Raw genomic sequence first — 11,132 nt, 5'->3', positions numbered from 1 at the left:
TAGTACTTGGCTAATCACCTCCGAGCTAGCCAATCAGCGCGCGCGAAAGGCACTATTCACTTGTGTGGTATATACTAATTATTATTATTTCTTTTTTTTTTTTGTATTAAGCGAAAAGGAGCCACGTAACAGGTTGCTAAAATAGGGTCAATTCAATTTTTCAATTTTCTGTGAGATCATGTAATCAGTTCGGCCTGATCAAATGTATGTATGTATGAGAAAGGCAGATTTTCCACCATAGAAGTGCCGTTGTCTGGGCATTGCGAAATATTTCGCCAAGGGGCCATTCTGTGGGACGGTTCAAATTAAAGAAAACAGAGAGTACTCTTCTGAAAAACTATATTGAGACAGTGTTTACTTTCATAGGAAAAGGATTATCCTGCACACAGCACGCCTGTCATGCCAGGAGGGAGCTTTTACCTTCCCTCGTGTGAATCCATCCCCAGTGATGTCAGTTTCGATATGCAAATTCCTCAAAACAAGCCTTTAGATGCACTAAATGAGTACTTGATATCTAGAGACGTTAGCCCTATCAGGTCCCAGCTGAAAACCCCATGGGAAAATGCGAGCGGACGCACCAAGCGCTATTACACTAGGAAAGCCGGACAAGGGCTGGCTGATATGGTGCAAGATATAACACCACATGACACAGGCTCTCTGTATCGCGCACTGTGTTCATCAGACACCCTCCGTCGTCAGCTCACCAGTGACGAAGATTCTGATGAGGACACTGTTGATGTGACACTGATGGAGGCCCTTTCCGAGTGTTATCAGGCTGCCAGCCACTGGGAGACGCGCTGCCAGATACTTTCTATCATGGCAGACAAGGTGAGCTACAGTAAACTCCTCCGGTTTATCCCTGGTCTGACAAAATATCGCTTCACAGAAGCCAAACGTCACTGTTTGGCCTATGGAAGAGGCACACCAGTGCAACCTGTAAGAGCAGCTAGGACAGACGTTGCCTCCTCGCAGATAAGACATTTCATCGAGTTCATAACAAGTTCCCACGTTGTACAAGATCTGCCATTCCGAGAAAGATCCATAACGCTTAGCAATCAAGAGACCATCAAGGTCCCAAATGTCATCAGAATGATGATACCTGAGAGAGTGGTCAAACAGTACCTGACCTATTGCGATGACACTAGTTTCAAGCCCCTGAGCCGAAGTACGCTCCTGCGTATCCTTGCTGTCTGTCCTGCCTCTGTACGCAAGTCGTTGCAAGGCCTGGACTACGTGAGTTCGGCTGGTGCGCAGACATTTGAACACTTGGCTGACATCGTAGAAAGACTTGGGGACGCGGGGCAAGGCATGGCCTGGAGTAAGGATCTTCAGAGACGCTTGCAAGCCGGAAAGTGCTACCTTAAAAGTGATTACAGGGTAAGTCATTTAACTACCGCGTTAATTGATCTATTTTGACAAATAGTCATTCCAGTTCTCTTGAAGATCTTTCCATAAATGTTTTTTTTTAATATAGCAGCCCCTGTGATGGAAAAAAACACTTACTGACAGGGCAATTTTTGTTAGAGCCAGTTTGATATCTGAGCTCATACCCTCCCCTCCCCCACCCAAGCCTGGATGAAATTTTCTTTCTGGCTGTAAACTTGCCACGTAATCTATGGCTTAGCATATTGCTAGATCGTCTCACAGATCATAAAAACTATAGTTGATTGTAAACTGATCCCAGGATTGTTTTTCTTTCGTTTTGTTCTGATATTCTGTAACAATAACGCGATGGTGTGCAAAGAAAGTTATTGCTCTCTAGTTCTAATAAATAAGCATAGCATTCAGGCCAATAGCAGTGTATTTTTCCTCGTGTTACAGATGCATGTGTCGCAGACCTCCACGGTGGCCGACCACCGTAGATGGTTTGCTTTGAGTGACCCAAAGGAACCCGCCTTCCAGGCTCAGTGCGACCATGACCACAAGGACTCATGTGATCGATGCGATCAGTTAGCGTCAACTCTTTGCCAGATAGAGTCAGCACTTATCGCCCAGGCGAACAACCTGCTACCGGAAGTTAATGAGGAACTTACATTCATTGTAAGACAAGCAAAAGCAAACATCTTTACATGGAAGGCTCACATACTGCGCTCTGTCAACCAAGATGCAGCAAGGGTTGACGTCATAGAGTCCCTTTGCGAGTCATCAGTGTTAGTTGTCCAGGACTGGGCCATGAAGTACTTGCCAAGGAAATACCGCGAAAACCAAACTGATTGGTTTGGTAAACGCGGTATTCCTTGGCATATCAGCGTAGCCATAAGAAAAGTTAGCGACCATCTTGAGATGTTAACCTTTGCTCTATCTTCAAGGCGTGTACACAAGACAGCTGTGCGGTCCTCGCAGTGATGGCAGACGTCATAAAGCAGCCAAAGATCAGCATGCCAGGCCTGGCGACAGTTTGCTATCGCCAAGATAACGCTGGCTGCTATCACTGCGGGGCCACAATAGTCTCTGCAACTGCACTAGGAACAGAGTTGGGCGTGGTGATCAAACGGCTGGATTTCTCTGATCCCCAGGGGGCCTGTGACCGCAAGGCGGCGACGATAAAATCACATATGCATATCCACCTTAACGCAGGAAATGACATTGAGACCCCAGAACAAATGTGTGAGGCCATCCTATCGTCCGGTGGAGTACCATCCCTGAGTGTCACCCTCTGCAAATCCATTTCAAGCCCTCTAACGCCAGCTTACAAGATCGATGGTGTCAGTACACTCTCAAATATAGAGTTTTCCAAGGACGGAATCCGTGTATGGAGAGCATATGGCGTGCGTCCTGGAAAGCTGATATCTTCGCAGAAGTCTAAGGCCCCATTATCAGACAGTCTACCGTCCATAGTAGAGCTTCAGGCGCACCCTAGCTCGTTCTCCTCTACCTGGAAAAGGCGGGAAAACACAGCCCATCCAAGTGACACCCACGCCACTGAAGATCAGGCAGAAACCTACGAAAAGCCCTCAACATCAGTGGAGGCTCTGTTTGCGTGCCCAGAGGAACGATGTACAAGGACATTCTTGCGGCACTCTTCCCTGATGCAACACTTGGACTGTGCTCCCTAGAACGCGAGATGCTCTTTGACAAAGCCTCATTAGAATACGCCGAAAAGCTGGAGGGACAAACCATGCTGGTACCAGTGATCAGCACAGTCAGCGAGAAAGCAAGCCATGCATACAGACAAGCCATGGGCTGGAAACTGAAGTCAACTGCGTCACGAAGGACCAGGTTCACGCCAACTCAGAAGTCCTATCTGACTGCAAAGTTCAAGCTTGGAGAGCAAACTGGAAGTAAGGCAGATCCTGCAGTAGTAGCTCGATCAATGATGTGTGCTAAAGATTCAACCGGCAGTGGGTTGTTAACGAGTGACGACATCTTGACAGCAACCCAGATAGCAGGTTTCTTTTCGCGCCTTGCATCGAAGAAATTAAAGCGGTGGCGGATGACGAAGCACACGCTGATATAGAGGTTGCTGCGTACAAGGTTGGTGTGGAGGAATTAGTGAGGGAGGCTGAGTGCGAACTTGCACTTAAACATCCGATTGTCTACGACACTTACAATCTTTGTGAACTGGCGTCCCAAAAGAAGCTCAGTGACTTTTCTATCGCAGTTTAAAAGGACATTTGTACTTCCTTTGGTATTGACCTGTCAGATGTAACAGTTCGACGCAAAAAGCCATACATCGAAAAACTGCACTCACTTTGTCAGGAATGTTCATGTCAACAGTGAGGCGTGACTTTCACTTGTAATTGCAACCGTTCTAGTATTGAAGTAACATTCTAGTAACATAGAACAATGAGAGATGAGACAGTAGTGACTTGTACATGTAGGCGAAAAATACGCAAGGGCGTAGCCAGCATGATTATCATGACAGGGGGTCCTTAGAAGAAAAGTGTTCACCGGCCCTGGGTTTCCGTTGGCTTAGCCCATTATTAACGGATCGTATTGAACTTTACTGATATATTTAAAATTTGTATCTTGTGTCTTCACCAATTATAAACAGGAAATTTAAACTAATCAAATAATAATTTCTTCTTCAACACCTGACTTAAAATGCAAAGTGTTTTGGCAAGGCTTGCATTGTGGCTCCTTGTGGTGTGTATACTGATACCTGGACTGGATAGAGGACAGTACAGTAACGAAGTCTCATAGAAGAAAAGTGTTTTATGATTCACAGAAAGCGAATTCGTCTCGATTTAAAGGGTCGTCAAGTAAAAAATAGTGGCTCGATGGTAAGTCATTTGAGTTGATTTCCGTTTCATCGCTATAAGCGATATTATGATTTATTTTAATGACCTCCGGCACATCCAGATGACAGAATACAAACACAACTAGACAATATCAATATCTTCTTCCATTAAGCGAAACATGACCTTTCTGTTGTGGTTACAGTCGAATGCCAGGTAAACTTTCCGAGATTTCCATAGTTTCGCTTATTTGGTTGGAATGTCTGTGCCAGTTGTTGACAAGTTGATATTGTGATTTTTGTTATTTTGAGAGCGCTAATACTCGGCGCTATTAAAATGCCCGAAGCTATTTTTAATACTGGTCTTAGAGCAGCATTTCTTCAATCAATAATTCTAAATTTAAAGTGATTCGTTGTTTTACCGGGTGGGGAAACTGTCTTTAAAAAAAATGCGTCAAACTGAAAATTTGGAAGGAGCAAATTTTGCCGATTTTCAGCGGCAGGTCATGAGCATGAAAATCAATCCACAGAAGTATCATCAGACTGAAATAGTTTGTGAACACTTTAGAAGGAAATGTCCAAGCTGAAAACCAGGTTTCCTTTGATGCGAATTAAATGGAGCAAAGTTTTCGAGAAGGTGGGAATCATGCTTATTTCGGGTGTTTTTGAAAGCATGAAGGGCCGTTACTTTTTTAACTTTTTTTCCGGTTCTCCGAAAACATTTCAAGATAAAATCCCATGACGTTTTCAGAACTACCATGGACCATCTCTGGAAGAAATATGAAGAATTTTGATTTTTCATCATGTGCCAAGTATTTACGATTTCGCTTGGTCTTAGTAGACATTCCCTCTTAAATATCAAAACAAGAGAAAATCTAATTACGAGTAAACGTTCCATAACACACTTTCCTTCTTGACTCGTCTACGAGTCAAGCATAAGGCGTGATTTCCATCGCGAATCTAGAGCCGCGCTTCTGCGCGGAATGGTTCTTGTGAGATTTTCAACCGCTCGTGACTTTTGTACAGAGCTGTTCGCGCGTGGTAATCCCTCCCCTTTGCTTTTAATTTCCAAGGGATATAACTTCTGTACAGGCCTGGATAGGTGGGTCGGTCTCCCCTTGGTAATGACTCTGACTTTAGCCCCTTTAACGACCCCATCTCTCCCTGTCACTAAATTCTCCACTACACCCATTTTCCATTCCCTTTTTTCCTGTCCTCCTCGTACACTGCAACTACGTCTCCCACTTGAACTGTTCCCTCTTTCTTTCCTAACTTACACTTATGAAATTCGCGCAGATTTGCAAGATATTCGTTTTGCCACCTGTTCCAAAAGTGACTTAATCTAGTGCTGAGATATTTAAACTTCGCATAACAACTTTCAACATTCAACACGTCATCTGGTTCCACAATTTCATCTGGTAAGCTTTTGATTCGCCTTCGATAAATCAAGTGCGCTGGCGTCAATACTTCTCCTTCAACTTCGTTATATTCATACGTTAATGGCCTCGCACTTAGTGTGCATTCTACTTCCACGAGCACTGTTAGTAACTCCTCATCAGACAATCTAGCATCTCCGAGCGCCTTTCGCAAAATATCTTTAACATTCGCAACCATCCGCTCAAAAAATCCCCGTCCACCAGGGTGCCCTTTTTTAATTGAATTTCCACTCTACCCTCATAATGCCCCAAGTCTGCTTGGATTTCTGGGTGATCAAACAATTCATTTAAAGCCTTCTCGGTAGCTTGAAATGTTTTCGCGTTATTGGACACAACAAGCGCAGGTGTTTCGCATCTCGCAGTGAACTGTCGCAAACAGCGTCTAAACACTGCAGCACACAAATCCTCTACCAACTCTAAATGTATAGCTCTGGTCACACAACACGAAAATAATGCGATATACACTTTCTCCATTCCTCCCACCTTCCTCTTACCAGCATAAATTGTGATTTCGAGTTTTTATTGTCATTTTTGCTTTTATAAATTGGAAATAGTCTGTAAATAGTTCCTGAAAAACCTCACGAGGATGTTACTATTAAAGTTATTTATTTATTTATTTATTTATTTATAAGGGCCCAGCAAAATCGACACGTACTCTAGAAAATGGCGCAGCCTACCTGACCCTAAACTCTAGCAATGCAGCGGTTGGGGGAGAACTATACGGTTTACCCTTCAGTTTCTTACAAGTAACACACTCGCTCAGAACCCGTTTTACTTCTTGGCTGCCCTTCGGCACCCAATACTTCGATCGCAATTGGGCTATCGTGGCCCTCACACCAATGTGGTGTACCCTTTCGTGACAATCTTGTACAATCAGCTCTGTCGAATGGTGCTTTCTGGGTAAAATGAAAGGTCTTCTGGCATCGAACTCTAAGTCTGAGTTGACAAGTCTGCCCTCGCACCTCAAAATCTCACCTTGTTTTACGATCCCGAGTTCACTTACCAGCTGCTCGAAGTTACCCTGCTTTCTTAGTTTGTTTTGGGCTGACTTGATCAATTCAAGCTCAGCTTCATTTCATTCTCCCACTTCTAACTTACCTGCCCGCTTAGCATCTTCCTTTTTCTTCAAAGCAGCCTTCAAATTGTTCAAGAACCGTCTCACCCAGGCGACCACACACACCAGCCTTTGCAACTTGCTATAATCATTTAGGGGTACCACTACTGCGACGCCGTCTTCACTTTTCGTCTCGACCAGCAGTGCCGATGTGGATTTCTTCACTTCCAGCAAACTTTCAGGGGTTTGAAAATTCTCCATTTTCACTGGCCAATCTTCCTTTCATCCTGTCAACCATCGTGGGCCAAGCCACCAAAGTTCGTCTTCCTTCAGCTGCGGAGCTAGCACTCCTCTCGAACCGAGATCTGCTGGGTTTTCGAGTGTCGGACAGTGTGCCCATTCCTCTTTATCCGTCAGCCTGAGGATCTCATTTACTCTGTGTCGCACGAACTGCTTCCACTCTCCTTTGTTTCGGATCCAACTGAGAGTTGTTTTGCTATCCAGCCAGAACCTCACGCCATCAATTGTCACCTGCGACTGTAACGTGTTGCGCACCGTGTTCATCAGTTGGGCCAGTATTCTCGCTGACATCAGTTCCAATCGTGGAGTGGTGAGCTCCTTCAAGGGGACAACTCTCGTTTTGCTTGCCACCAATCTCACATGAGCCTGCCCATCATCTGTACGCTACACGAAGTAAACCATGGCGCAATACGCTTGCTTACTCGCATCTCGAAACCCATGTAAATAACACTCGGTCACACACTCTTCTCTCGCCTCATACAGACACCTACCGATTTTAATTTCTCCTATTCGCAACAAATCCTTGACCCATCTACTCCATTTCCCTTCAATCTCGCCTGTCAACGTTTCGTTCCAATCAAGCTTATCACTACAAATCTCCTGGAAAAGAATTTTCATGAGGCCCAGCGGGTCAAATAAGCTGGCTAACAAGCTCAGCACATTACGTTTTGGTGGGTTCTAAGCTTTCTGCCCTTTTGGCGATGTGTGCGAGATAAAGGTGGAAGGTGTCTAATTCCCAATTCCATTTAACACCCAGAACTCTTTCCCCCTTTGACCCTCTTTGGCATTCTAGTTTCGACTTCGCATATGTTTCTTCATCTTCTAATCTTCTCACAATTTCCGGTTTAATCACGGTCGCCTCGCTCGAATTGATTCTCTCCATTAACTTCGGGTCATTGGTTTTCCATTTGCGCAGTTTGAAGCCTCCGTTTGCCATTCTAACCTTTGCCTTACTGTACAGATCGTACGCTTTGTCAGTCGTACTGTCGCCCGAGACCACGTCGTCTACATAAAAACTCTCAATCATTCTTCTAACAAATTCAGGATCCACTTCTGCGAAGGTTGCCAAATGATTCCTTATTGTTCCATTTGGCAGGAAAGGTGACGCATTCAACCCAAAAACAACTCGACAAAACCGATGAACAATAACACTCCAATTGCTGTCACGCACGTCATCCACCCACAGGAACCTCAAACAATCACGATCATTTACACCTCACAAGAGTTTCAAAAAGTAAAGGGGTTAATGATGGCCTGATGTGTAGACAGTCATTTAGGGACGTCCTGTTCTTACCTTCCTTTGCTGAAGCATCGTACACTATCCTTAATTTTGTGGTCTCTGCGTCTTTGCTGATGACAGCTTGATGCGGCAAATAATGCACCTTACAAGCCAACTCCAATTCTGTCACGCTCTCTATAACCCCCGAACTTAATTGGTCTTTGATGATGGAATCGTACTCTTCAAGCACTTTCGGTTCTCTTTTTAATCTTCTAATTTGACCCTTCATGCGTGACAAACTGTTTCCATAATTACTGGGAAGGGGCTTGTGACCCTGTTTCCATGGCAAGTTAACCGAATACCTCCCATCAATGAAACTGATGTCGCTTTCGAACGATTTGTGCACCTCATCGCTCGCTTTAATTCCTAAACTCTCTAGATCCCACAACTGACTGACTGCGCTATCGAAACTGTCTTTTACGATCGCTAAACTGTCATGCGCCACGAAGTTTACTGACACTTCCTGTTTGCTGTCTGATCCCTTCCTTCTTAGGGGGCCAGACAATACCCATCCAAGCTCGGTCTCCACTGCTATGGGTTCTTCCAACTCCCCCTGTATCGTCCGCCCCTTTTGAAATTCCCACAAATAATCCTATTCTATCAATAAGTCAATTACGAGCTCTTCCTTAGCTTGACAGACGTCGGAAAACCACAGATTACGCAGATGGTCGGCCTGTAGAGGCATTACGTCAAACTGAACGACTTCCCTCAATCCCGATTCTTTAACCCTCTGTCCGAATGTACTCAAGCAGTTTAAGGCCTGGGTTTGAAGGGTGTTCAGAAATTATGAATGATCCCCTATATCTTCGGTTTGTCTGCCTAAAACAGGATGAAATTTACCCTGAATATTACACTTGATGTTTTCTTTTGCCTTAACGTATAATTTTGATCACGTGACATATCACGTGACCAAAAAATGAGAATCTCGTAAATCGGCGATATGGCGGCGATTTCTTCATAAAGATAACTGAATTAGTGTTTCCGAAGCAGATTTTAAATATTTAACTTTCTACGTTTGGAATGACTGTCCTTAAGGTTTTAAATTGGAGAAATTAACGATCAAAGGTTGAATTGTGGACTAAAAAATGACCTTTGCCCTGATTATTTTTTTCTGGAGAACAATGGACGATCATTCCAAACGTGAAGCGATGGAGATATTTAATCTTTATTAGAAACGCGTTTTTGTTTGATGTTGTCTCTTAAAACCGTCGCCTACCTGTCAAATCTTTGCTTTTTTCACAAAAATGATCACGTGACTTGTCACGTGATCTATAGCACTACTTATTATGCTTTGAAATTTTCAAAATGATGAGATCTTTTTATCTTCCAAATTTCAGTTCAGTGCCATTGAATTTTGTTAAAGTTATCTAGAATAAACCATTTTTCCTCTTAAAAGCCCTTGACGCAGGCCTTAAGCTGCTTGAGTATTTATAGTTACCCATTCCTTCCTTACAATTTCTAAGCCATAATTACTTGCAGCCTTAGCTGTGACAAAAGACTTATGACTCCCTAGGTCAAACAAAGCTCTTACCCTTCCCTGTACACTACCCTTAATCAAGGCTTGGGCGGTCTGGAGAGCGATTCTACTTTCTGTACCCACGAGCAAACTACTTGGGCTACTTACTACTGGTTGACTATTGCCCTCCTCTAAGGGTGTCTGTGGTTTTGCATCACACAAACACGTGTTGTGAGAGCCCTCACAATTCTTACATTTAACAATTGCCTTACAGTCACGGACGCAATGGCCCTTCTTAATACATTTGAAACATCTACCAAATTTAAGTAACAGTTTCTTATGTTACTCAGTGTTCGTGACCTTCTTGCATTCCTCTGATGAGTGGGTTCCAAGGCAGAACGCGCATCTTTGATCTTGCCTTTTTGCGGTGAACAGCGCACTGGTGGTGAAAGGGTCCTTTCTTTCATCGCTGGATCCAACTTGGCGTTGCGTCCGACAGTGATCCTCTCTCAGTTCCACTTCGACCAGGAGTGCGTCCAACATGTCGCCCATCGTCCACTGCAAGTACTCCTTTCCACGCGTGATGGTAAGTCCGATGGAATCTGGAATCTTCTTAAAAAACACCGGGACGACAACTTCGGAATAGCTCCATTTTTCCACTCCTAGAGCCTGTAATGCTCTATACTTCGTTTCTGCGAAGTCCTAGAGGCTGCGCAGTCTTAGCGTGTCACCCTCATTGAATACGGGACGCGCACTCAACAGTTCGTTAACAAGTACTCTTTGAATTACGATCTTTTTGCCATAGCGTTTCTTCAAGAGTTCTAGCGCCGCCTCGTAGTTGGCTGACGTCAGTGCAAATCCTCCAATTGCTGATTTTGCCGGTTCAAGCAGCAAACTCCTTAAATATGAGAATTTGCCGACGTTTGAAAGCCCATCGTTCTGGTGGATGGCACTTTCAAACGAGTCCCAAAACTCCTGCTATTCGCTGAGTTTGCCATTGAACTTCTTCACTTCCAACTTCGGAAGCTTCGCTCGCACCACCTTCTGTTGGCTACTCTGACTATTATGGCTTAGGTTAAGACTCACCTGTACTTGCGGTGGTGTCAATGGTGGTAGATGAGGGGTGGTTTGCTCTGTAAGTCATTTTCGATGGCCGCCAGTGTTTGCGTTGCATCCGCTCTCAATCGGCCACTTCTTTCAATCTCCTCTGCTATCTTCTCCTATGTAGTTTTTTCATCGGCTGCCAACTCGGCCAAGATCTCCTCATCCAGTGGTGAGATCTTTTCAATCTGTTCTTTTAGGCTGGCTCTCCATTTTAACACTTCAATCTTTGTGGTAGTGGCAAATCCATCCTCAAGAAACGCTCCAGCCTCTGCGATGTCTCTCTCGAGGAAGACACGATGGCCTGCTCGTACTTTCTTGTTTGACAT

At 44.4% G+C, this 11,132-nt stretch overlaps 2 pseudogenes; one reads left to right on the top strand and one right to left on the bottom strand.

The window, feature by feature from the left end:
• Positions 1–747: 747 nt before the first annotated feature.
• Positions 748–3,457, top strand: LOC146476987 (uncharacterized; annotated as a pseudogene).
• Positions 3,458–6,949: 3,492 nt separating this feature from the next.
• On the bottom strand, positions 6,950–11,132 carry LOC146476986 (uncharacterized; annotated as a pseudogene).

Source organism: Pavona decussata, unplaced genomic scaffold (assembly GCF_977016875.1).
Source record: "Pavona decussata unplaced genomic scaffold, jaPavDecu1.1 SCAFFOLD_72, whole genome shotgun sequence".
Classification (NCBI taxonomy): Eukaryota; Metazoa; Cnidaria; class Anthozoa; order Scleractinia; family Agariciidae; genus Pavona; species Pavona decussata.
The sequence above is the reverse complement of the archived record's forward strand: the minus strand, read 5'-3'. Positions and strand labels throughout refer to the sequence as shown.